Here is a 26,274-nt window from a genome sequence, read left to right on the forward strand (position 1 = left end):
ATAGGCAGATAAGAAAAGATTCACGCTCACAGGCCCTTGTTCTCATGGGGGACTTCAACCACCCTCACATCTGTTGGAATGACGGTATGGCCCAGCACAAGCAATCCAGGAGGTTCCTCAACTGTGTGGAAGACAACTTCCTTCTGCAAGTAATAGAGGAACCAACAAGGAAAGGTGCCATGTTTGACCTCGTGCTCACCAACAGGGAAGGGCTCGTTGGAAATGTGGCACTGCAGGGTAGCCTTGGATGCAGCAACCACGAGATGGTCAACTTTGAGATCCTCAGGACAGTGAGAATAGCGTGCAGCAAACTCACTGCCCTAGACTTCAAAAGAGCAGACTTTGGCCTCTTCAGGAACCTGCTTAGTAAGGTTTCATGGGATATAGCCCTAGAGGGCAGGGGGGCTCAAGACTCTTGGTTGATATTCAAGGATCACCTGCTACAAGCTCAGGAGTGTTGCATCCCAACTACAAGGAAGTGCAGCAGGAGGGCCAGGAGACCTCCTTGGATGGACAAGGAGCTCCTGAGGAAAATTCAAATGAAAAAAGAGTCTTACAGAAAGTGGAAGCAAGGACAGATGGCCTGGGAAGAGTACAGGGATGTTGTCCGGGAAGCTAGGGACCAGGTTAGGAAAGCTAAGGCCCAGTTAGAATTAAACTTGGCTAGGGATATTAATGATAACAGGAAGGAATTCTACAGGGACATGGGAAATAAAAAGCAGATTAGGGAGAATGCAGGCCCCCTCAGGAAGCTCTCGGGAGAACTAGCTACACAGGATTTGGAAAAGGCTGAGGTTCTGAATGACTTCTTTGCCTCAGTCTTCACTGGCAAAGGCTCTGACTGCACCACCCAAGTCTTGGAAGGCAGACGCAGGGACTGTGAGAATGAAGAGCTTGGGCCTACTGTAGGAGAGGAATTGGTTCGAGACCATCTTCAAAATCTGAACGTGCACAAGTCCATGGGTCCTGATAAAATCCATCCGCAAGTTCTGAAGGAGCTGTTGAATGAAGTTGCTAAGCCCCTGTCCATCATATTTGAAAAATCACAGCAGTCAGGTGAAGTTCCTGAAGACTGGAAAAAGGGAAATACAACCCCCATTTTCAAGAAGGTGAAAATGGATGACCCGGGGAATTACAGACCAGTCAGTCTCACCTCTTTGCCTGGCAAACTCATGGAGCAGATTCCCCTGGAAGGCATGCTAAGGCACATGAAAATCAATAAGGTGCTTGGTGACAGCCAGCATGGCTTCACTAAAGGGAAATCCTGCCTGACCAATTTGGTGGCCTTCTATGATGGGGCTACAGAACTGATGGACAGGGGTAGAGCACTTGTTGTCATCTACCTGGATTTGTGTAAAGCGTTTGCCACTGTCCTACACAACATCATTGTCCCTAAATTGGAGAGACATCAATTTGATGGATGGACCACTCAGTGGATAAAGAACAGGCTGGATGGCCGCACACAAATAGTTGTGGTCAATGGCTCAATGTCTGCCTGGAGACCAGTAGCGAGTGGTGTCCCTCAGGGATCAGTGTTGGGACCGGTCCTGTTTAACATTTTCGTCACTGACATGGACAGTGGCATTAAGTGCGTCCTCAGCAAGTTTGCCAATGACACCAAGCTGTGTGGTTCGGTTGATAACGCTGGAGGGAAGGAATGTCATCCAGAGGGACCTTGACAGGCTTGTGAGGTGGGCTGATGCCAACCTCATGAAGTTTAACTATGCCAAATGCAAGGTCCTACACCTGGATTGGAGCAATTCCAGGCACAGCTACAGGCTGGGCAGAGAAGAGATTCAGAGCAGCCCTGTGGAGAAGGACTTGGGGGTGCTGGTCGATGAGAAAATGAACATGAGGTGGCAGTGTGTGCTTGCAGCCCAGAAAGCCAACCGTATCCTGGGCTGCATCAAAAGGAGCGTGACCAGCAGGTCAAAGGAGGTGATCCTGCCCCTTTATTCTGCTCTCGTGAGACCTCCCATGAAGTGTTATGTGCAGTTCTGGTGTCCTCAACATAAGAAGGACATGGAGCTGTTGGAACAAGTCCAGAGGAGGGCCACGAGAATGATCAGGGGACTGGAGCACCTCCCATATGAAGATCGGCTGAGAAAGTTGGGCTGTTCAGCCTGAAGAAGAGAAGGCTGCGTGGAGACCTCATAGCAGCCTTCCAGTATCTGAAGGGGGCATATACGGATGCTGGGGATGGACTCTTCATTAGGGACTGTAGTGGTAGGACAAGGGTTAATGGGTTAAAACTTAAACAGGGGAAGTTTAAATTGGATATAAGGAGGAAATTCTTTCCTGTTAGGATGGTGAGGCACTGGAATAGGTTGCCCAGTGAGGTTGTGAATGCTCCATCCCTGGCAGTGTTCAAGGCCAGGTTGGATGAGGCCTTGGGTAATATGGTTTAGAGCAAGGTGTCCCTGCCCATGGCAGGGGGCTTGGAACTTGATGATCTTAAGGTCCTTTCCAACCCTAACTATTCTATGATTCTATGATTCTATGGCTGAAATTCAGCAGCCTCTGTTTCTTAAACATGTGTAAATGTTGGTGATTAAAAGTCTAGCTGTTCATATAATAAACCCCTTTCTCATTACCACATTTCAAAAATAATACAGTAGGTAACTAGTTTTTAAGAAAGCTAAGGAAAAATATTAATAACATTTTGCCTTTTAATTTTTTTAAATAAAAAAATAAACTCCAAGTAGCAATCATTTTTGTAGCTTTGTGGAAATTTTTCGATCTTAATTATATATACTAACTTTGTTCCATAAGGCAATAATTTTGCAATAAAATCTATTTTTTTTATGAAATGTATCTTTATATGTAATATTTTTTTCCTAAATTTTTCTTTACTTATTGACAGTCCAATAACCTTAGTTACTTTGTTTCCCTTCTTATATTTTAGGCAGCTTTTCTTCCCAATTGGAATTTCTTATTCAAAAAATTAAACACAATTAAGATGTTCTTCAACTGTGCCATCATTTGACCAAATTAGACATATTTAGCTCTGGTATTTTCTCACTGGAAATGAGAAAATCCCTTAGTCATATTTGTTTTCCTCTGAAATTCTACCAATATCTTCACACCCTTCTGGTACTGAAATGCCAAGAACAGAATGCAGCGTTTTCAAAGCCAAATCAAAGAACTTCCTTTTTCATCCTTATAACATGAGATGTCTGCCACTCTCTATAGAATTGTAGATGAATAATTCTAAATCTGCGGTACAGAGGGATATACATTTGGGTTACAGCACACAGATCTAAAAACCAGTACCTTCAAAATGAATGTGATTTCATCAGAACTAGCAGTTATGAAATACTCTTCATAGTGCTTGAAACACTTCAAGCATTTGATTGAGACTTTAATGAATGAATACACAAGACAAGATGGAAATATGTTAGCTTTCTGCATAAAGCTATCCTATTATTTATTTGGTGCCACTTAGTAGAAAAGGTGTCTTAACGTGCATAACGTTGTTATTGACTGTGTCTAAGCATTTTCCAATAGTGTATTATTTACTTGACTAATATTTTGGTTTGGTTATCTACTTTCTTTCTCTTCTTTTCCTGTCCTATGCACATGCTTCAGACTTTATTAAATATGTTTGCTTCTATTCTTTATTTCTTTTTTATTTTACAAAATTAACATGAAAAAGTTACCTTTGGTGAGTTTTCAGAGTTTCTTTTTCCCCTGACCAGCATGCTCTGAACATCTTGCTTTTGAAATACCAGTTGGTTAAGATTCAGGCAAAGAAACTAGGGGTAGTCTGCGTTCATATTTTGAAGGCATGTTAAATTGTAAGTATGCAGCTGGAAGGTCTTATCTTTCTGGCTAAAAGAAATTAGGTGGCTCTTGTACTTTCAGTTAAATCTATTATGGGTTCCTGGAGTAGTTAATCAATACACTTTTTTGCACAGATTTTGCTGCAGAACTATGGTTCAAATATGGTATGTTCAGGAAGCGCACCATACACAACAACAGCAGGCATGAAGCAAAAATATCACACTTCCATTTATGTGCTGGATTGTAGAAATAACGAAAATGTTAAAAAGTGAAGTAGTATTTTACCAAAGAATTATAAAGAACTATAATTTGGGGGCATATAGGGATGCTGGGGGTGGACTCTTCATTAGGGACTGTAGTGGTAGGACAAGGGGTAATGGGTTAAAACTTAAACAGGGGAAGTTTAGATTGGATATAAGGAGGAAATTCTTTCCTGTTAGTGTGGTGAGGCACTGGAATGGGTTGTCCAGTGAGGTTGTGAGTGCTTCATCCCTGGCAGTGTTCAAGGCTAGGTTGGATGAGGCCTTGGGTGATATGGTTTAGGGCGAGGTGTCCCTGCCCATGGCAGGGAGGTTGGAACTTGATGATCTTAAGGTCCTTTCCAACCCTAACTATTCTATGATTCTATGAAGTTGCTAAGCCCCTGACCATCATATTTGAAAAATCACGGCAGTCAGGTGAAGTTCCCGACAACTGGAAAAAGGGAAATATAACCCCCATTTTCAAGAAGGTGAAAATGGATGACCCGGGGAATTACAGACTAGTCAGTCTCACCTCTGTGCCTGGCAAAATCTTGGAGCAGATTCTCCTGGAAGGCATGCTAAGGCACATGAAAAACAATAAGGTGCTTGGTGACAGCCAGCATGGCTTCACCAAGGGGAAATCCTGCCTGACCAATTTGGTGGCCTTCTATGATGGGGCTATGGAACTGATGGACAGGGGTAGAGCAGTTGATGTAATCTACCTGGATTTGTGTAAAGCGTTTGCCACTGTCCTACACAACATCATTGTCCCTAAATTGGAGAGACATCAATTTGATGGATGGACCACTCAGTGGATAAAGAACAGGCTGGATGGCCGCACACAAAGAGTTGTGGTCAATGGCTCAATGTCCAGCTGGAGACCAGTAACGAGTGGTGTCCCTCAGGGATCGGTGTTGGGACCGGTCTTGTTTGACATCTTCATCGCTGACATGGACAGTGGGATTAAGTGCACCCTCAGCAAGTTTGCCAATGACACCAAGCTGTGTGGCTCGGTTGATAACGCTGGAGGGAAGGAATGCCATCCAGAGGGACCTTGACACGCTTGTGAGGTGGGCTGATGCCAACCTCATGAAATTTAACCATGTCAAGTGCAAGGTCCTACACCTGGGTTGGACCAATTCCAGGCACAGCTACAGGTTGGGCAGAGAAGAGATTCAGAGCAGCCCTGCGGATAAGGACTTGGGGGTGCTGGTCGATGAGAAAATGAACATGAGGTGGCAGTGTGCGCTTGCAGCCCAGAAAGCCAACAGCATCCTGGGCTGCATCAAAAGGAGCGTGACCAGCAGGTCGGAGGAGGTGATCCTCTACTCTGCTCTTGTGAGACCTCACCTGGAGTATTGTGTGCAGTTCTGGTGTCCTCAACATAAGAAGGACATGGAGCTGTTGGAACAAGTCCAGAGGAGGGCCACGAGGATGATCAGGGGACTGGAGCACCTCCTATATGAAGATCAGCTGAGAAAGTTGGGGGTGTCCAGCCTGGAGAAGGCTGCGTGGAGACCTCATAGCAGCCTTCCAGTATCTGAAGGGGGCCTTTAGGGATGCTGGGGAGGGAATCTTCTTTAGGGACTGTAGTGATAGGCCAGGGGTAATGGGTTAAAACTTAAACAGGGGAAGTTTAGATTGTATATAAGAAGGAAATTCTTTTGTGTTAGGGTGGTGAGGCACTGGAATAGGTTTCCCACGGATGTTGTGAATGCTCCATCCCTGGCAGTGTTCAAGGCCAGGTTGGATGAGGCCTTGGGTGAGATGGTTTAGTGCGAGGTGTCCCTGCCCATGGCAGGGGGCTTGGAACGTGATTATCTTAAGGTCCTTTCCAACCCTAACTATTCTATGATTCTATAAATCGTCAGATATCTTTACTATTGATGCCTTCTCCTTCTTTGGTCTTGATAAACTGCATGTTGCATCATTTATCTTATGCAAAATGTTTCTGGAAGTTCTGTTTTTCTGATTTATTCCACAGCATATTTGTGGCAGCTCCATTAGCTTTGTTCTTTTCTATTTTATGATCATACCACTGTACAAATGCAGAACATAGTCTCTCCATCAAAGAGCTGATAGCTATTCAGGTAGAGGAATATTTGGAAAGCAAGGCACTGTGAATGCAATCTCAAATGGAAACCGCTACTGACAAAGTGACAATATAGCACAAAGGAACGTCATATGAGTCAAGAAAGACCTGGGAAGGGACAATTTAGGTGCGGATGAAGAAAGTATGAAGACTCAGGCCTTGAAAACTTATTAGTGAAGGAGGGTGACCATCACCATTGGACAACTTTATGGAGATGATGACTTTTTGATACTGATTAGGACTTACCAGCTAGTCACTGAATGGTCTTTAAAATTAAGTAACCTATGTTTGATCTCATAATGACAATGTGTCATTTGAAGCAAAAGAATTAGAAAAAAAAAAGCAATGTGATATTTAAGAAAGAAAAATATATGGTGAATTTCTACACTTTTAAAATTAATTGGTTGTGTGGAATCATCTTTCATGCTGCGTATAACTACTTTCTAACGTTTTTTCAAAAAATATTTCCCATTTATGCCCATATCTTCGAGATGAGTCAAAATCATACAAATAGTTTCCTTACTCCTCACTTTTTATAGGCTTTAGTAAAATGAGGTTTTGCTTTCTAGTTACTACCATAAGTAATACAACAAAAAACTACAAGTAAACTACATGCCATATGATTTTTATCTGTATTGCAGCAATTATGTGCCATGATGATCTCCTAGAGCAATTCATCTTTGCATTGGTTTTGCACAATATTTGTACCAAATCTATGGTTGAAGACTGAGCCACATAGGATGCTGTCTCCTGATAACAATTCCATAATCTGTCTAGAATTCCTCATAACATATCTCTCTCTGCAGCTTTATTTACTAATCAAAAGATCTTCCAGCTCTGCAGGGTAATAATTTATCTAGATGACCTCTATTAACTTCCTTCAGAAAAGTTCTGGATGAAGAGGATAAAAGCAGTCATCAGATTTATAAGAACTGAAAGCTCTTTTGTTTGCAAAGGACTGTAAATATAAGAAATGGATTTTCATGAAAAAATATAACAGAAGTAAGGGTGGAGTTACATTTGCTAAAGAAAAGATACCAGCTTAAGTCTGAAAGAACTAATTTCAATAGCAGTTATCCTTGACATGAATGTATGTTCCTTTCCTTTAGAGTTCAAAGTTCACATTTAGTTGCTAGTGAGCAAATAACAGATTAATATTGATATATTTATTTCTTTTTCTGTCTTGTAATGAAAATCAATATAAAAATATCATAATAGTCCATTTTATATTGATATTCTCATTTCATTTCCACAACACTAACCACCTCACCCACTCTAATTTCAATGAAAGTTATTTTGTTACTTAAGGCTTGCTATGTTTGTGCATCGTTACCTTTTTCTGTGTTCCAGCTGGAACTTGTCAGTCATTATGAGCAGCCTGTTAAGTCTCATGCCTGCAGCAACTTTTATCCATCATTTCTGAATAAAAAGAGGAGAGTGGGATATCATAGCATTGTAAAGGGAACTTAACTCTAGAAATATGAAAGCACAATATGTTTCAGTGTGCTCATCGTAAGCTGATTTTCTTTCCCCTAGAGGAGCCTGGGCAAAATGAAAGTGTAGTTGGTGTGTATATGAACTCATGCTTTCAGAATGCATTCTGTTTGCTTTCACCATGGATGCACAATTCCTCAGATACTGCAATGTGTGATTCTTTGTTTCAGCATTTGTGCTTGATGGTACTAGATTATCACTGTGTATCTCCTAGAAGCAAGTTTGATAATCCTCAAATTTTGTCCAGCCTATGGTAAGCATAGACACTATTATATCCTTTTTTTAATCTGAATACTTGTTTCAGTCAAGCACAGCAACCTATTATATGCTATAAAGCAAAATTATGTTATAAAACAATGATATAATAGCAAATTACTCTTGGCCACTCACAGAATGATCAGTTTCTCTGCCAATTTTGTTTGCTCTTTTTTCATGGGATTTCAAGAAAATATTTCCTTAGGCTCAGATGAGAAAATACAGTAGTGGCGTAAGAGAAAATAATAGGCATGGTGTTTTGATGTTGAATTGTAATAGAACATGCAACTTCCATCAGGGCTGGCCTGAGACTTAGCCAGATAGGCTAATTTAACCTTCCCTTGGATAAGGATAAAAGCCTGACTGCTGCTGCCATGGAAAGGCAAAAGAAGTAAAATTAGAACTGAAAGACCAGAGAAAGGATTGTGGAGATCTGCGAAGGATAGGCTTTCTGTGGGATGTGCAAGGAAAAGCAAAGGATGTCAGCTACTCTTTCCTGGATTATCTACCTGTACCCTCCATCCACACTATGCTGTGCATTTTTACTTCCATGACAGAGAAAAGATCAAAGACAAGGATTATTTGTTAAGCTTTGCCTTGTCACCAGAGGCAGCTAACTCGTTTTCCGTAAACCTAGAATGTGCTTGCTTTTTTTTTTACTAAGTGAATTAAAGAAATTTTGTTTGCTTGTTTTTACATGAAGGAATAGGTGATTTAAGATCATCTTGTTTAAGGGGTCTAGGATCACAGACTTGTCATGTACTCACAGATAGGTACCTGAGTGAGTATCTTCAGCAGCAGGATCACCTTCCCATTAAATATATAGTACATTTATTTCCAAGAGAACCAAAACTACTGGTATCAGAGCTGTTGTAGCTTAAAGCACATCGACTTTTGTCAGCTAAGGGATCTGTACTGTGAGACCAGTCTCATTCTTATCTCTAATTTACAGCTCCTTCCCTCACTTCTCTCTTAATTGCCTCTGACATGCCAACTGACAACTGACCTAGTACATCCAACATTTGTAGAGCTCTCCAAGTTTCCCCTCCAAAACTGATACCTTTCCTCCTTAATGAGAGGAATACTTAAATCAGTTTTCTGCAGTGCTATGTAGTTGAATCTCAGATTTCAATTTCAGCTATAATCTGTAAAATTTGCTTTAAAAAAGGTAACTAATTTGATCAGACTTTGAGCACATAGAAATTAGATCAAAATATAAATTTGATTACTTAGAGCTGCCAAAAAGTTAAATAATACATAGATCCATGTAAAATGAAATGGAAGAAACCAGGAGTTTTACAGAAGTTACGTTATGACTTTGGGATTGGCTTCAGTAATCAGAACATAGTAATGCCCACATCAACATCCATCTGTGTGTGTGTGTGTGTGTGTGTGTGTGTGTGTGTGTGTGTGTTTGTGTGTGTGTGTGTGTGTGTGTTAAATAGTGCTGCTTCTTTTTTGACCCAATCAATCACATGGGTTTTACAAATACAGTATGAAGTGGATGGGTTTGGTTATCAGGCCTTTTACCTGTGTTTCAGCTGTTACAGTTGCACCGTAGGAAAGGCTTCTAGGTGCAAGAACTCCACTGCTGACTTTTGCAGACCCATGTTGTGTTAGTGCAAGGACTGCACAAGAATCAGGATGCTGAAGCTGGCAAGGGGACATGGTAAGACTTGATGGCAAGACAACTGTGCCCATAGAAAAATACTATGGCCTTTAGAGAACCCTGGCAACTGAGAAAGTAGAAAGTCTTTAACTGCTTGTCCACCCTCTCTCAGACTGAATTATTTCTGTGAGGCTCTCAAAGCAGCAGTGAAGAATATCTAGCTTTTTTTTTTTTTAGATTCTCTCAGAAAGACTAGAAGGTTAGGGGAGATATTATTAATCTTGCCTGTGGGTGTCTATGTGGGTTGCTTAGTTAGTTTACTGTACAATGTTCAGATAATTTTGTACAATGAAAGCCAATGCATGAGTTCATCCAAAGGATAGAATGGTATATAATGAAACTCGGTTTAATGATAAATGAACAATTTTAATTCCCCATTCTCTGTATTATCTCTAGTACATATATGCTCTCATTCTCTGTATTATCTCTAGTACATATACAGATAGAAATGATCCGTTTAAAGACAGCCTAGACAGAAATAAAGTTTTTAAATATGTTTATGATAATGTCATTCAGGTTGTACTGGAAAATGAAATAAGAGCTAGCCTACAAAAGTTACTTTCATTTGTATGTTTTTGAAAAAAAAAAATCCAAGAAGGCATTTTTTCCTTTTTTTTTTTTTTTTTCCTGTGAATCACAGTATCACAGTATCACAGTATGCTAGAGATTGGAAGGGACCTCAAAAGATCATCTAGTCCAATCCCCCTGCCAGAGCAGGAACACCTAGATAAGGTTGCACAGGAATGTTTCCAGGTGGGTTTTGAATGTCTCCAGAGAAGGAGACTCCACAACCTCCCTGGGCAGCCTGTTCCAGTGTTCCGTCACCCTCACTGAGAAGTAGTTTCTTCTCAAGTTTAAGTGGAACCTCTTGTGTTCCAGTTTGTACCCATTTCCCCTTGTCCTATCATTTTTTGCCACTGAGAAGAGCATGGCTCCATCCTCGTGACACTCCCCCTTTATATATTTATATACACTAATAAGGTCACCCCTCAATCTCCTCTTCTCCAAACTATAGAGACCCAGCTCCCTCAGTCTTTCTGTGAATCTTCTAGTTGCCTAAGTACTTTACATTATTATATAGGAATTTTAGGATAAATGCACAGGGAAACTGAAGGTGGGAAAAGCATGTCATAAAAACCTGGGATCTTCCATACACTGGGTACAGGTTAGTTGCAATATGATGAAAAAATATTAATGAAATTATGTATCAATCTTTTCAAAAGCAAATTGGATTCACTTGTTTGTATTATCCAATCAAGAGTGCAGTGGATCCTGGGAGAAAAAGTAGGTGTTCCCATTTTTGCTTTAGAAAACAGGGAGGTTTACGCTATATTGATGCAAAAATTATCACAAAAATATGGCAGTTGTAAACATTTACATTTTGGGGGTTTATTCCCCAAGAATAATATTCATGGCTTTCCTAAGAAATTGCTTATCTAAGCCTCTTCTACTGTGTTAAACTGATCACAGCTGTTGAAAGAAGATGGTAAGAAAAAGGGATGCCTAGAAAAAATATCAGGTTTTGCTGTTTTTTTGTTTATCTGTGTGCAGTGCTGACCTTATTCAAAGATCCAGCAGAGCTGAGCCGACCTTTGCCTGGATAAGGAGAGCTGTCGCATTTCTTGTCATGTTTATGCTACTTCAAAGCTAACCATGACTCACTCAAACTTTGATACATGTATCAGCTACTAATACATGTCATAGTGGTTGGCATATGGGAAAAGCTTTTATATGTTAGGTATACCAATATATAAAGTTATTTTCTACTTCATCAGAGAAAAGGCTGAGTTTGCAGATCAACTGAAGAGTTGATTCTAAGGCACAGTTTCATTTCTTGGGGTTTTTTGTTATTTGTTTGCTAAAATGCTTAAACAAGCATTGCTTACTAACTTCCAGTGTGGTAATGTGACAAGGTAGGGTAGAATGACGCACAACAGGGATATAAAATTAAAGGATCAAATTTTTGTCTGGTTTTGGCATTGATAATGCTAATGAAAGAATAACATCTAGTCTTGAGTTTTACAAAACTGTTGAGATGTAGTTCCAGATCTGGACGTAAATTTTGCAACTTAAGACAATTCGCAGTATTTATTGTCAAAATGATATATATATAAGATGAATTGAAAAACTCGCTGTTCTTTGCTAAGCAGAATTTCTCCCAAGAAAGCTGATCAGCTTCCCAATCTCAATTGCATATAGGCTTATATATTAAAATTTTAGCAATTTATTATTTAAACTATCAGCAGCACATTTAATGATATATCCATCAAGAGTCATATTACATTTTTATTAAAAATACTGAAGGTTTCATATAATGTTTTGCAGCCTAAAAGTGGTGTTCTTTATTCAGTTATTAAATTTCTTCAACATTTGAAATGCATGAAAAAACCTAAAAGATCTGATTACAGCAGATATGTGAGTTAATGTATTTCTTCCTGAGATCATAGATTATAATCAGAACAATAAAAAATACAGTGGTTCTGTTTCAAGATTATTTGCTTCAAGCAGAATTGTTTTAGTCATGGGATCAATACTTTCAGAATGTGTAGCTGCTCAGAAAAAGGTCCTATGTTTGAAAGTTAATTAATCAATTAATTGCAGAATTAATATTTCCTATGCACTTGTTAAATGATGGGTATACTATAATCAAGGGAAAACCCTGCCATGAGATTTTGTTAAAATTAGCCTTTGGTTATTTTTTACTTAAGATGTTGTCAATTAAGCCATTATATGTATGCAGTGAAAGTATCACACACAGTATCACAGTATGCTAGAGATTGGAAGGGACCTCAAAAGATCATCTAGTCCAATCCCCCTGCCAGAGCAGGAACACCTAGATAAGGTTGCACAGGAATGTTTCCAGGTGGGTTTTGAATGTCTCCAGAGAAGGAGATTCCACAACCTCCCTGGGCAGCCTGTTCCAGTGTTCTGTCACCCTCACTGAGAAGAAGTTTCTTCTCAAATTTAAGTGGAACCTCTTGTGTTCCAGTTTGTACCCATTACCCCTCGTCCCATCATTGTTTGCCACTGAGAAGAGCATGGCTCCATCCTCGTGACACTCCCCCTTTATATATTTATATACATAATAAGGAGTACATTACCAGGGCTTTTAATACACATGGAAGCTGTGTCATGATGCTGTCTATTAGCAACTGAACAATGTTATTAAATTATTAAGAAAATAACATATAAAATAACGTATTTAGAAGGTTGATGTTTCTTTATAACTGAGCAACCCCGTTAAAGACATTAAGGAAAACCAAATATAAGCATGTATGTATATAAAAATTGTAGATTCACTCTTATTTTAGCTCTTTCAAACCTTTTTTTCTTTTTTTTTTTTTTTTTTTGCCCTGCTGGAAATAATGTCAACTAATGCTCCTAGAGGTGTGGTTTTATATAATGCTTACTTGAGACCTGGAAACAAAATACTCATTACTCGAGACCAGCTATTCTGACATCCTATCTCAAACAAAACTCAGTGCCAAATGCTTGCCAGGCTTGTGAATCAACACTTGATGAAAAAAAATATAAGAAATCTTTTTTTTTTTTGTTTTGAAATGCAGGTGGTGAAAGATGAAACTATAGTCAGATAAGACTACTAAATGATCTTGATTAAAAAGAGAACTATTATTCTTCATTTCATGTGACTTAATATGAAACTACATTTCATAGGAAGAGTGTGCAAGCTTATAAAGACACAGTGTTGGATAAAAATGGAGCTGGACACGTTCCTGTGTAACCTTATCTAGGTGTTCCTGCTCCGGCAGGGGGATTGGACTAGATGATCTTTTGAGGTCCCTTCCAATCTCTAACATACTGTGATACTGTGATCAAACAAATTGGGACTATTCTCCAGCTTTCAGTATACTGGGAAATAGATAAAAAAGCTACTTAGCTTTCTATAGGACATAGCAGCCTATAAATGTTATTGCATCTTGAAAACAATCAGTCACCAATTTACATGTGCTTATCACAGGGGACTCAAGTGGCAGCACTGAGGAAGATGGTCTTGTTCAAGTCAACTACCTCAACAATTAACCTTATGCTAGCCAGTAATACTATACTCTTCACTGAGTTATTCACCTGTGATATCCCTTTTAAGCCAAGTGACCACAAAGGTTTCAAAACTTAATCTAAACATGGTTATTTTTCAGTGAATGCTTATATTTTATTTGTTGAAGTTGTACCACAGACAACCTGAAAAAAAACCCTTGTGAAAAGTATGTTTAAATCCTTTTTATTATATTCAAAATATTTGAAACATAGGAAAATACTTTTGCAATAATCAAATGTATTCAATAATTGTTCTATTACATGGAAAAGGAAAGGTGATCTCATAGATGGTCCTGTGTCCAGTGAGGCTTTATACATTCCTGAGTGTGTTAGCTGTTAAGGTTACATTTTTTTCCCCTTACTGCACTATAAGGCCAGTAGCATGCACAATTCCCAGGCTTTTCTTTAAGTGGCTAAGGCACTTTGTTGTTCAGAAAATGGAATTAAATACAGGCTTTCCTACTCTGGGTAAATAGCCTAGTCAGCAGGTCTCTTATGTTGAAAACAAATGAACCAACCAGACAACCCAGGAACTGCTGCTGCTTTCATTTCCATTTCTGAGTATCTTGTGACTGATAGACTTCGCAAAGACAGTTTAAACATCCCCACCCAACTGCCTTGTAAGAACTTGGACACCTCTGCTAAATGTCAGTGTTTAGGGGTGATTCCACACATGTTCAGAAGTTTAATTTTTAATGTATAGGGTATGACCAACTATCAAATTAATTTCAGCTTAATTAGTATCTCTCAGGTGCTATCACATTTTTCTTCTTTCTTAACATAAGAAGAATTTAGCTTAATGTTGCTTTGGCATGGGCTTTCTTCTATCTTCAATCATAATAAGATGAAGGTTCATATAAATGCATTCATTTTACTTTCCACATATAGCCATAGTTTGCTGTGGCATTAATGGGAGCTATATATGAAGGTATTGAAAAAGGCCCTGAATAATTTATAAAGGTGAGCTACAAATAAGTGACTAGAGTACCAGAATAATAAAACAAGCACACTGGGACTAAATTGATCGAGAGCTGGTAATGAAACATGCAGTCCTTCACCTGTGATGTCTACCCATCTATCTTACCCGGTTAATATATTTCTGTAATCCCTCTGAAATGCACTATCCAAATTCATTATCAGTTATTTCCGTAAAAGGCTATTAAAAAACCCTCTTTTACTCGCTGTAAAAAAACCCAACCAGTTGCCTATTCAGAAAGCATAAATTGTCAGAATACTTGCTAACAGCTTTGTTTCATGTCTTCGGTTAATTTTAGAAATGAAAGCCTAACATTCTCCTATAAACAGAAAATGTCTATAATCCACCAGTATATAATGAAGTAAATGATTATTTCTGAAACATCTACCTTGCTTGTCAGCTCCTAAGCACTTCAACAAAGCACTCTGAGTCATTCTTATAAAGAGGTGGTGTGACAGAAGAAATGAGCCACAGGTTTGAGATCCTCAGGCAAATGCAGCCCCGTGCATATGGTACATCATTACCAGTCTGAATTTAATGAAGTTTTAGAGCCTTAAATTTCACATCACAGTTGGTGCTCATACACATTTTACTGTTATTGCCTTTCATTTGCCAAGTAAAGATAATTGATGATCTTTACTTAGAGAATTTGTAGATTTTGGAGCTGTCTATTTTTAACGGTGATTTCTGTATTTTTTCTTTGTGTATGTGTGCATGCTTTCCTTTATGGCAATTTTTATTTGGTCTAATGATTTTTTTTGTGATTTTAAAATAGAATCATCTAAAGATAGACTTCTTTGTCTTTATGCAACTCGGCTAAATTTCATTAACATCTCCACTGACATGAATGAAATTATGTGTAAGGTTACACTAACCTTGAGTAAGAATGGAAGAATACGGTCCTTACTGAGCATGCCCTTCTACGAGCTTAACATCACAGTCACTGCTGATCTACAGTTCTTTGGCAAAATAAGTTTTAAGATTTTTACCATTACACAGTAACGATATTTGGGGGAATATAGCCAACAGCTAAAAAATGCAAATTAATATGATCATTCTGCCTGCTTTGAACCTGCTGTGTCCTAAATCAACCAGCTCCAGGTTCTATGTTCCTTGAAACCAATATATAGTTATGAGGGATACACACATAAAAATCTTTTTTAAATAATAAAAACCTGAGTTCAGAATGTAGCCCTCACTGCATTTTTTATATACTTTTTGTTGTATGCTGGATATTCTGAAATACATTTCAGATCTATCTGAAAGACAATTAAAATATTTTTGTTTTAAAAGCACTATCAACATCCTGATGACTATTTTAAGATCAAATATATAGGGCTTGATTCCAATAACCAGATTCGGGGGAGAATGTGAAGATAAGATAGCAAAGATAGCTCAAGTTTAGTCGTTCATTTAGACCTTGAGGACGTTTCAGTACTAAAAGACCTTCTCTTGATTGTCCTTGTTTCCCCATCTCATCCTGGCCTTGTTCCTTGGATTTCAAACAGTAGCATGTTATATCATGAGTATCACAGATTTTTAAAGCCATTTTCCACTTCACCTGTTTCCTACACTTCAACAGGTACTTGTCTGGTTTTCTCATAGCTCCAAAGCTCTTCAACACCATTCTGATATTAAGAAATAAAACTCTTCTAGAGATTTTAGTCTTCCTGCACTTACAGGCTGCTGACTTTGGGTAAATATTTCCAGAAGGGTCTTGCAAAGCCTCTAGCTTGAAAGACTATGGAATGACATTTCTTCTTCTACCACTTCAAAGCTGAACCACTGTTATGATTTAAGGCCAACCAGTAACTCAGAATGATCCAGCCACTTGCTCATTTCCCCTGTAATCCCTACACCCACTCCCAGAGGGATGGGGAGGGGAATCAAAGCAATGTAATCCCCCTGGTCTGTGATAAGAACAGTCCATGTATAACACAAAACCACTACTGCTGTCTACATAATAATAATTATAAGGGAGATAACAAGGGGAGAGAATATAAAACTAAAAGGCAAAAAGGAAAAAAAAAAACAACCATAAACACAAGTGATGCACAGTACAATTGCTTACCACCCGCTGACTGATACTCAGCCCAACCGAAGCAGTGATCTGGGCCTTCCAGGTAACTCCCTGCCGTTTATATACTGGGCATGACATGCTGTAGGATGGAATACCCCTTTGGCTAGTTTTGGTTAGGTGTCCTGCCTCTGCTCCCTCCTTGTCTTCTTGTGCCTCTCCTCACTGGCAGAGCATGAGACTGAAAAGTCCTTGATCGAAGTAAGCATTACTTAGCAACAATTAAAACATTGGTGTGTATTAGCATTGTTCTCAGACCAAAGCCAAAACAGTACTGCACCAGGTCCTAAGCAGGAGAAAATCAACTGTTACAGCTGAACCCAGGACAACCACACATGCAATACTCATGAAAACATTGAAATAAAGCATACGGTACAGCAGAAGCATTTCTTACTTATATTGCCATAAAAATCATATGACTTTTATTATTTATATATCATTTGTTTGAACTGAAAGTGAACAAGGCCTTTAGAAACAGATCACTTTAGCATGCCATCCAAAACACGAAGTCATATCCATTAATTTTATCTCAACCATACAAACTTGTGGAGGCCCAGGAGAACGTAAAAGAAAAAACATTTTTTTTTACTTTTTCTTTCTTCTCATCTCTTTAGTAAACTATACTAAAAGACTAGATTTCTTTAGGCTGAATTGTTCACTGAAAACAGGGTTTAATCCATCATTGTGGTGCTTACTGTTATAGCAATCAAGACAGTTGGTCACCTGAAACTTAAAAAAAGAGTGTGGCGTTTTCAAAATGGGAAAAAGAGGGGTATTATCCTAGTTTCAGGAGGTTTTGTTATTTCTTTTGATGGTCACACAGGAAAGAAGATATCTAAAATGTTGAAGTTGAATGCCCAGACCAGCCCAATGCTCAAATTTTAACATTAAGCATGAGATGATTTATTTATGCTGTGGCACAGAAATATGGTGGAGATTGAACTAAAATATCACAAAAAAGGTTGGGATAGATCTATATTTGCCTCAAACCATACTGAATGAAAATAAAGCAGTTTACACTAGGATGAAGAGCAAGCCTTGCTAGAGAAAGGAGTGATAAAGTCCTTCACAGAAAGAGTCTTGTGAAGGCTATGTCTGCAAGAGATGCATAAGACACTGCAAACTGCTTTATGCTGGTTAAATGATGTACCAAGGAAAAAATCTGCACCCTGCTGAGGGTAAGGACTGTGGCTGCTGATACGGACATCTCGGAAATTAGAGGGGCTGGAGGGGAAGAGACACTAAGAGTAATGTATTACAAATGGTCATCTACTTCCCTGCCAGACATGAGTAATGTTAATAAAAATGTGTCCTGAAAAAAAAGCAGTAATATTTCCTTAGATTAGAGGGAAAAGACAGCTATCTTTCATGCAGGGAAGCAGCTGTTAGTGTTTTATCTTGCAAAAATTAGTATATATCTTTTTCATTAATAACAAATTAATATGTATTTAACAAAGCAGGGCTGGAAGGGAATGAAAATGGGTAGTGCAGCATGAAGAAGAGAAGGAAAAAGGGATAGAGTCTAATTGTTTTCTTTAGCTAACTCATGGGTAGAGAAGGCAGGGCTCAATTTCTTCAGAGGTGCACAGTAAAACAAGAGTCAGTAGACACAGGTTGCAGCAAGGGATATTCCAATCAGATAAAATGAACAAATTCTTTATGATGAGGATGGAGAAAAAGCGGAACAGGTCACTTGAAGAGGCAGTGTATCCTCCACCTTGACATGCACTTGGACCACAACAATCCCATGCTGCACTACAGGCTTGGAGAAGAATGGCTGGAAAGCTGCCTGGTGGGAAGGGACCTGGGGATGTTTGTCAACAGCCTGCTTAACATGAACCAGCAGTGTGCCCAAGTGTCCAAGGAAGCCAACGGCATCCTAGCTTGCATCAAAAATAGTGTGGCCAGCAGGAACAGTGATCACCCCCCTGTACCCACCACTGGTGAGGCTGCATCTCATATACTCTGTTCAGTTCTGAGCCCCTTGCTACAAAGAGATATCGAGCTGCTGGAGTGGGTCCAGGGAACCAACTAAGCTGGTGAAGGGTCTAGAGCACAAATTTTATGAGGAGTAGCTAAGGGAATGGGGGTAAATGAAGAGGAGAAGGCTCAGGGGGGACCTTATCACTCTCTACAGCTACCTGAAAGGAGGTTGTAGCAAGGTGGGTGTTGGTCTCTTTTCCCAGCTAACAAGCAGTAGGACAAGAGATAATGGCCTCAAGTTGTGCCAGGAGATTAGGAAAAATTTCTTCACTGAAACGGTTATGAAGCATTAGCTTCATATGAATCCCAGTGAAGTGACAGAGTCACCATACTTGGAGGTATTTAAAAGATATGTAGGTGTGACACTTAGGGACATGGTTTAGTGGTGGACTTAGCAGTGCTAGGTTAATGGTTGGACTCAGTAGTCTTTAAGTTTTTTTCCAACCTAAACAATTATATGATTATTTGTTCAGAGGGCATCCAGACAGGGCCCTGAGCTACTTAGCATAACTCTTACATTAGTCAGATAAGTGACTCCTGCTTCCAGCAGGATGTTGGTCCAGCTGACCTCCAGAGGAGACTCTATCTACAGATATCTTATTTATTCAAACACTGAAACTTCCATGTTAAAAATAAACACAATTTGCCTAAGAATCAAAGTCCATCAGTTTGCTGAGTGCACTGAGCAGGCAGGCATTCGTCAAGCTCCAAAGGATTGAGAGACTGATTTTCCTTAAAGAAGGTACCAGTGTGACAGTGATGGCAGTTCAAGGGTGTAAACACATGGTAACACATACAACACCAATAGACTTATGCTCTAGGTGAAATTTTTAGCCCTCATGCCCAGAGAGAAGACTAGTGCACTGACCCACATCCTAGCTATTCCTGAGTCTCTGGCTATGACTTACTATGAGAATGACTCATGGACCTGCAGAGAAAATATTTACTGAACAGCCTGCCAGCAGAGGATGAGGTGGGCAGGAAGGAGAGAACCCTGTTAAACAGAGAGCAGCATAATTGAATTCCATTTGCTTAGTGATCCTGCACCTCTCAACTCTGTGCAGATATATTTTCTTTAAAGATAATATTAACCGCAGAAAACCCAAAAGAAAAACTGTCAATATTTAACGGTATCCTTAAATACCATGAACACAGAACGACAAAACTTCAAACTAATTAAAACAAAGAGCAAAGTAAGTCCCAGGCAGATGATCACACAAGGTTCTAGCCTGTGGCTAATAACTAGTGGATAGCTTGCTAAGCCTGAAGGGGAAAATAAGCTGATAATTCCTATCCCATGCATTTGTAGTTGAGTACATGCTTTGCAGACTGACTCTTCACCTACAGCTTTCTGGTGTGTTATCAGTATATAAGACATGGGGTTCACAACTGCAACAAGCAGTTTATATCCTACTTTTCAAGGTAAGTTCTTCCAAGTCCTAGAGACATGGGGTTCACAACTGCAACAAGCAGTTTATATCCTACTTTTCAAGGTAAGTTCTTCCAAGTCCTAGAATAAAGCTAGGTGGAATGTCCTAGGATGAAAACCATGGGGGAGCCAGGACTTCTGTTGCTGTGTGGTTACACACAGCTATCTTTTATTCTTCAAATACACAAATTATACTAATAAATGTAATTACAAGAGAAAACTCTGGGGCAATTTTTCAGGTTCAACCCTTTGTAGTGGTTTCTGTAAAATTAAAATACTTTTCAGTATGGAATTTAAGAGGTAAAGAAAAGTCATTGACAGAATTACTGAGCATGGGGGAAGATTAGTCTTTACCTTCTGCCCTAGGCCAGTAGGATAGCCATGTATTGTAAGCAGGGGTGTGGAGTTACGCATCATTCACACGTGGGGAATAGTGTCCCACAAAAAAATTACCTTATGAGTGGTGAAAGAGTTTGTGTATTCATGTGGCAAAATGCAACATTGAAAGAAAATATTTGCTTGAATCCTGGAAGCAGTATCTGCATTAACTTGGTCCTGTTTCCAAGTTAATTTACCCTTGTCTCTCAGCAGAGATAATTATCTGGGGCATGACACTAACATTGCTGTATTGCTTCCAATTTCTGAGCTAAATGTTGCTGAGCTGTTTCAGGAATCTTTCTACAGTTTGCATCTGGGACCTTACATCTAAGAAAGCCAACATAACCTTCTGTTTATTTGAGAGGTTCAGTCCTATGTAGGCTTAGTTTCTTAACTCATGTTAGCCTGTACACATTGTGGAAAGCTGCCATACCACCTTATTTTGGAGGTTCAGTTTTTCTTATAATCTTCCTGCTTGGGTAATGAAACTTGGAGGTAATCCAAATGGAAAGTCATCATCTGTACCTAGACCCAGACTGTAGGGTGTTACTGGAAGGTAAAAACTTTACAAAACTCTGTATTTTTTATTTCTTATAGTACTAACCTCTCCATACCAGTGATTCTGAAGTCAATGACTAATACATCAATAACCGGCACTAAACTGTACCACAGAACTCAAAAAACATGCATGAAAGGATTCTCTGCAAACTGCTTGTTCAATTGGAGAGTTTGGGCTTTAATTCAGGTCCAAGATCTGTTTGATGTCAGAGTTAAGATTAAAACCCCAGGGATCCCTGATCCGAACTCTCATATGTGTTGTCAAGCCAGTGAATCATACCTTTCTTATCATGATTAGGTGTGCAAATTTGAAATTAGCTTTTCTATCTACCTAGAGGAATTTGAAATACTAGTAAATCAGGATTGGTGTGGTGAAGGCGGAAACATCTGAGTAGTTGTCTACTGGTATAACTGGTGAAACTGTACAGTAACAAGTCTCTAGTCCTGTATAATTTCCAGACAAACATCACAAGCACAGTTTCAGTTGGTTGTGGTCAACAAAATATTTCTGCCTTTACAACAAGATTTTGCTATGCACATAAACATGATACATTAGACAATTGTCCTTGGAATTGGATAATGACAGATAGCTTGTTAATGATAATGTTCCACTAATCTCTCACTTGCAGTATGGGGTATTTTCTCCTGTTCAACTGAACATTTGGCCACTATCTTGTGTCAAGCTTTTCTTATGACTCCTATGCAAACTACCAACATATACAGTCTTTAACGTCCCTGTGAAAAGTGTGTTGGACCGCAAATTCAAGTTCTGGGCAGCACTGGATGAGCTTGGATGAGTTCTGGAGCTTGAATGAGCAGAACACCAGTGGAAAAATCCATCTGTATTGATGCACGGTTCAATATTAAGAGTTTGCAGTATTGGACATTGGAATTAATTTTTAAAAAGCAAATTGAGGAAAAATAGCATTTTATTGCAGTTACCAAATCCTGTTGCATTTTATCTATTTTCTTGCTGCAAAGTATATAACAGCAAGAGAGCCAAACATACAAGTAACTATCCTATGAAAATTTGCATCACATTCTTACTGAAAACAGTACAGAAAATTAGTTAGGAAAAATATCTTTGAAAGCATTATTCTGAAAAAATCACAAAAATACTGTCAAATATATTTCAGTAAGCAGTAAATGAACCCTGCTTGCACCATAAATCATTAATGTTTAATCACCAGCCAATGCCTCAATAAGCTTACTGGCATGGAAACTCTAAGATACTCAAAGGATAGTTCTAGCAAATCTGGCATGCATGGTTGGCTTGTGTGCTTAATTACTGTTTATGCATTGGCAGTATCCAAGCAGTTGTATGTAATAAATAGAACACTGTCACACTGTCCAGATGGTTTTAGATTCAAGGCCTAGGGAGTATGTTTGAAGATTACAGGCCTGATTTACTAACAATTCACACCAGCTCAATTGCTGAAAATCATGCTAATAGCATATGTTTCAGCAATTTCATCAGTGCAGGAATAAATATATTATTAATGACTATTTAAAAACACATTTTAGCTCCTGTTTAGCCACTATCCAGAGGAGATAACGATAATTTTATTTTGGTTTGAGGCATGTAGCAGCTTTATTTCTGCAATGTCCAATAGGTTTGAGAGAAATGTGTTCTTTCACACAGAACAATGGAATGCCAAGCAGAGATAATCTATGCTATCTTAGAAAATGATAGTTTAAGTATTAGAATCAGAATAGCCACATTAGTGTGGTGGGGTGCCTTAATTAATTTATACTGTTAAGAATTAGGGGCAGAATTAAACATCATCAAATTAAAAATGGAGTCATTAACTGTTTCAGTCTTTACCTTATGTATAAATATGAAGACAAATTATGCTATCATTTTCAAGCAGTCAAGAAAGACATGGTAAATAACTTCATGAAGGACTGCTGTCTTTTTCATTACAAAACTGGATTTGACCTAGATTTGGGAAACTGCTTCCTTTGGGAAAGAATTGAGAGCAGAGAGAGAAGGAGAGAAGCTTGGAGGAAAGAAAATGGATTTAGAGAAGAGATGTGCTTTTATTTATAAATTAATTCTTAGAGGTCTTTCCATGGACAAGAATATGAGCAACTTGAAATCAAGTTTTATCTCTGAAGTATCTGAGGTTATCTCCTATTTGTCAGGATGGAAGTGAGAATAGAGATGGACTTTATCCACTCCACATAAACAGGAAATGAAGTGTGATTTTCTTTGCAGGGCATGAAAAAGAACAGAAAGGAATATGCCAGCAGCAGGTGATTAAATACAGTAAGAAAAAGATAAAGCCAAAACAACTGATAAAAAGGGTAGCAGTCATAGTTTTCCCCTACTTATGTGGGTAAAAGACATTGCTGACAATCTGATAAATTATCTTAGTAGCTGGATTATAATTAGAAATTTTGTTTTGATTGAAAAAGAAAGCACTTTACAAAACAAATAATTGACCATATTTGGTAGCCATTGGTAGTATTTCATTTGTTTTGATCTGTCTGTGATGAAGATGCTGTTCTGTAAAACACTGTAAAAAGACCTACCTGAAGTGTTTCAGGATTATATCCAAAATAGGGTTTATGGCCATAAACATATGGCCTTAAGTGACTAACTCATCTTTTCATTCTGTGATATTCATTAACCCTCAGTTATTCACCTGCTTATCCATTCCTCTATAGGCAGCTACTTCTAGGGTGCAGCTCATTTTATGTTAGAAGAGATATCTCAAAAAAATAGGTAACCACAACTCTACTGGCTGCAAAATGACTAACAAACTAGTTCAGCTGCTGATATCCACAAGGTAAACAAAAATCTTTAAGTGAAAATTACAGGCCTGTCAGCTGCACCCAAATATATCCCAAAGAGATAATTGGCCCACTAGCCTAGGAGACACCTTCTAGTTTTATTTAAACAAATGCTGTACTACTACTGCACTGCTCCTGCTTGTGGGTTTCTGGAGTATAAAGTGAAGCAGAGCCTACAGTTTTTAGGATCTTGATGGAGTAACTGTATTCAAAATTCTCCCAACACATACATTGAAAGGTCTTAAGGACCTTTCAAAAATACTTTTTTTTTTTTACTTAGTTATGGAAAATTAAAAAATTAAGATATTACCTGTATTCAGTTCTTCATCTTGGTTAGCTATCATTAACTAGTTCAGTGTAGGAGTTTCCCAAATGGCTGTAGAAGTTCATATCCCTTTTTCAAGACTACAGGACATATCTACCTAAGTGTCTAGCTGGCGGTTGAACTCTACTGCACAGTAAGACCACACAAATTAAGAGAGGTAGTGATCAACTTCTAGGTGTTTTAGTCATTTGCACTGTTCTAAGTTATTAGCTTATATTGTTTTAAGACAGAGGAAGAGCTAGAAATAAGTCTAACTGGAATCCTTCAACTATTATTATTTGTAAATTCTTTAAAAAGTTTTTGAGACACTGTTGCTAATGGGGGGATTTGTCATGGGTATTGGCATAACTATATTTTAGATGGATGTGGAAATAAACCGTAAGGATTCAAAATGCAGAAGATCTCTCTCACATTTTCAGTGCATTAAAATGGAAAACAAGAATAAAATTTAAATTCAGCTTCTCTGGAATTTCAGTATTTGAGATGTTTCCAAAATCTGAAGAGCACAGGATATGCCTGGTTGCTAAAAACTTAACATTCACTTTTTTAAAAATTACTAATTATTCTGGTTTCTAATTCACATCTAAAAATCCATCAGCTTCTTCTTATATCTGAGCAAGTATTTTATAGCATAGTGGCTGTTGTGAAGTCTCAGGTTGCTGTGAGACTGTTTAAGCAAAATTGGAGCCTGTTGGTGCCCTTACTCTATATGCCACATTTTTCACATATAACCCGAGATGTACTGCTGTTAAGAACTAAGTCATATCTGTTGCAAATATGGTATCTTTCCTCTTGTTTTTATACTCTTTCAGAAATTTAGCAATGATGACTGCTCCTTCATAAAGACTAAAGATTCTCCATGTTTGTCACACAGACCCTTCACTACTTAAGTGAATCGAGCTAGCTAATCATCTAAAGCTGTAATTGTTGCTACATATCATGCAGTCACTTTTTTTTTTTTTTTTTGAGATACAGATACAATTCAAGTAAACACACTTTAGAAATTAATTTTTAGCATTCACTGTTCAGCCAGTGAAAGTTCTAGTCTGGTAATAGCTTGTTAGACTCTGTCCTAGGTCTTGAACACATTAGCTTTTAACACCTCGTTTTTCTTCATGTTATTTAGAATTCAAAAATAGTTTGCTTAGCCTTACTAAGACTTTTAATGTTCAGTGATATGATAGAATTTTACTGAGTCTTTCTTTTTTATAGTGTTCTGGTTTCAGCTGAGATAGAGTTAATTTTCTTCCTAGTAGCTGATGTAGTGCTGTGCTTTGGGTTTAGTCTGAAAATAATGTTGATAACACCCAAATGTTTTAATTGTTGCTAAGTAGTACTTGCCCTGATGAAGGACTTTTCAGTCTCTCATGCTGTGCCAGTGAGGAGGGACACAAGAAGACGACAGGCTGAGAAAGTTCGGGCTGTTCAGCCAGCAGAAGAGAAGCTGCGTGGAGACCTCATAGCAGCCTTCCAGTGTCTGAAGGGGGCCCACAGGGATGCTGGGGAGGGACTCATCATTAGCGACTGTAGTAATAGAACAAGGGGTGATGGGTTCACACTTAAATAGGGGAAGTTTAGGATAGATATAAAGAAGTTCTTTACTGTGAGGGTGGTGAGGCAGTGGAATGGGTTGCCCGGGGAAGCTGTAAATGCTCCATCCCTGGCAGTACTCAAGGCCAGGTTGGACAGAGTCTTGGGTGACATGGTTTAGTGTGAGGTGCCCCTGCTCATGGCATGGGGGCTGCAACTAGACGATCTTAAGGTCCTTTCCAACCCTAACTATTCTATGATTCTTAGAAGCCTGCAGGGAGCAGATACAGGGCACCTGACCCAAACTAGCCAAAGGGGTATTCCATACCATAGCACATTATGCCCAGTATATAAACTGGGGGTAGTCACCCAGAAAGGAGCAATTGCTGCCCTGGTCAGGATGGGTAATAGGCAGTTGGTGGTGAGTAGCTGTATTGTGCATCACTTGTGTTTATTGTTTTTTCCTTTGTCTTTTAGTTTTATATCTCTCTCCTTGTTATTCCCCTTATCATTATTGTTAGCGTTTGTATTATACTGTACTTCAGTTATTATGCTGTTCTTATCTTAGCCGATGGAGGTTACATTCTTTCAATTCTCTTTTCCACCCTGCCCAGGGAGGGGAAAAAAAGGG

The sequence above is a fragment of the Neopsephotus bourkii genome, unplaced genomic scaffold (genome assembly GCF_033783945.1).
Source record: "Neopsephotus bourkii isolate Nb327-2 ecotype Australia unplaced genomic scaffold, CSIRO-AGI_Nbou_v1 NB_1820, whole genome shotgun sequence".
Taxonomy (NCBI): Eukaryota; Metazoa; Chordata; class Aves; order Psittaciformes; family Psittacidae; genus Neopsephotus; species Neopsephotus bourkii.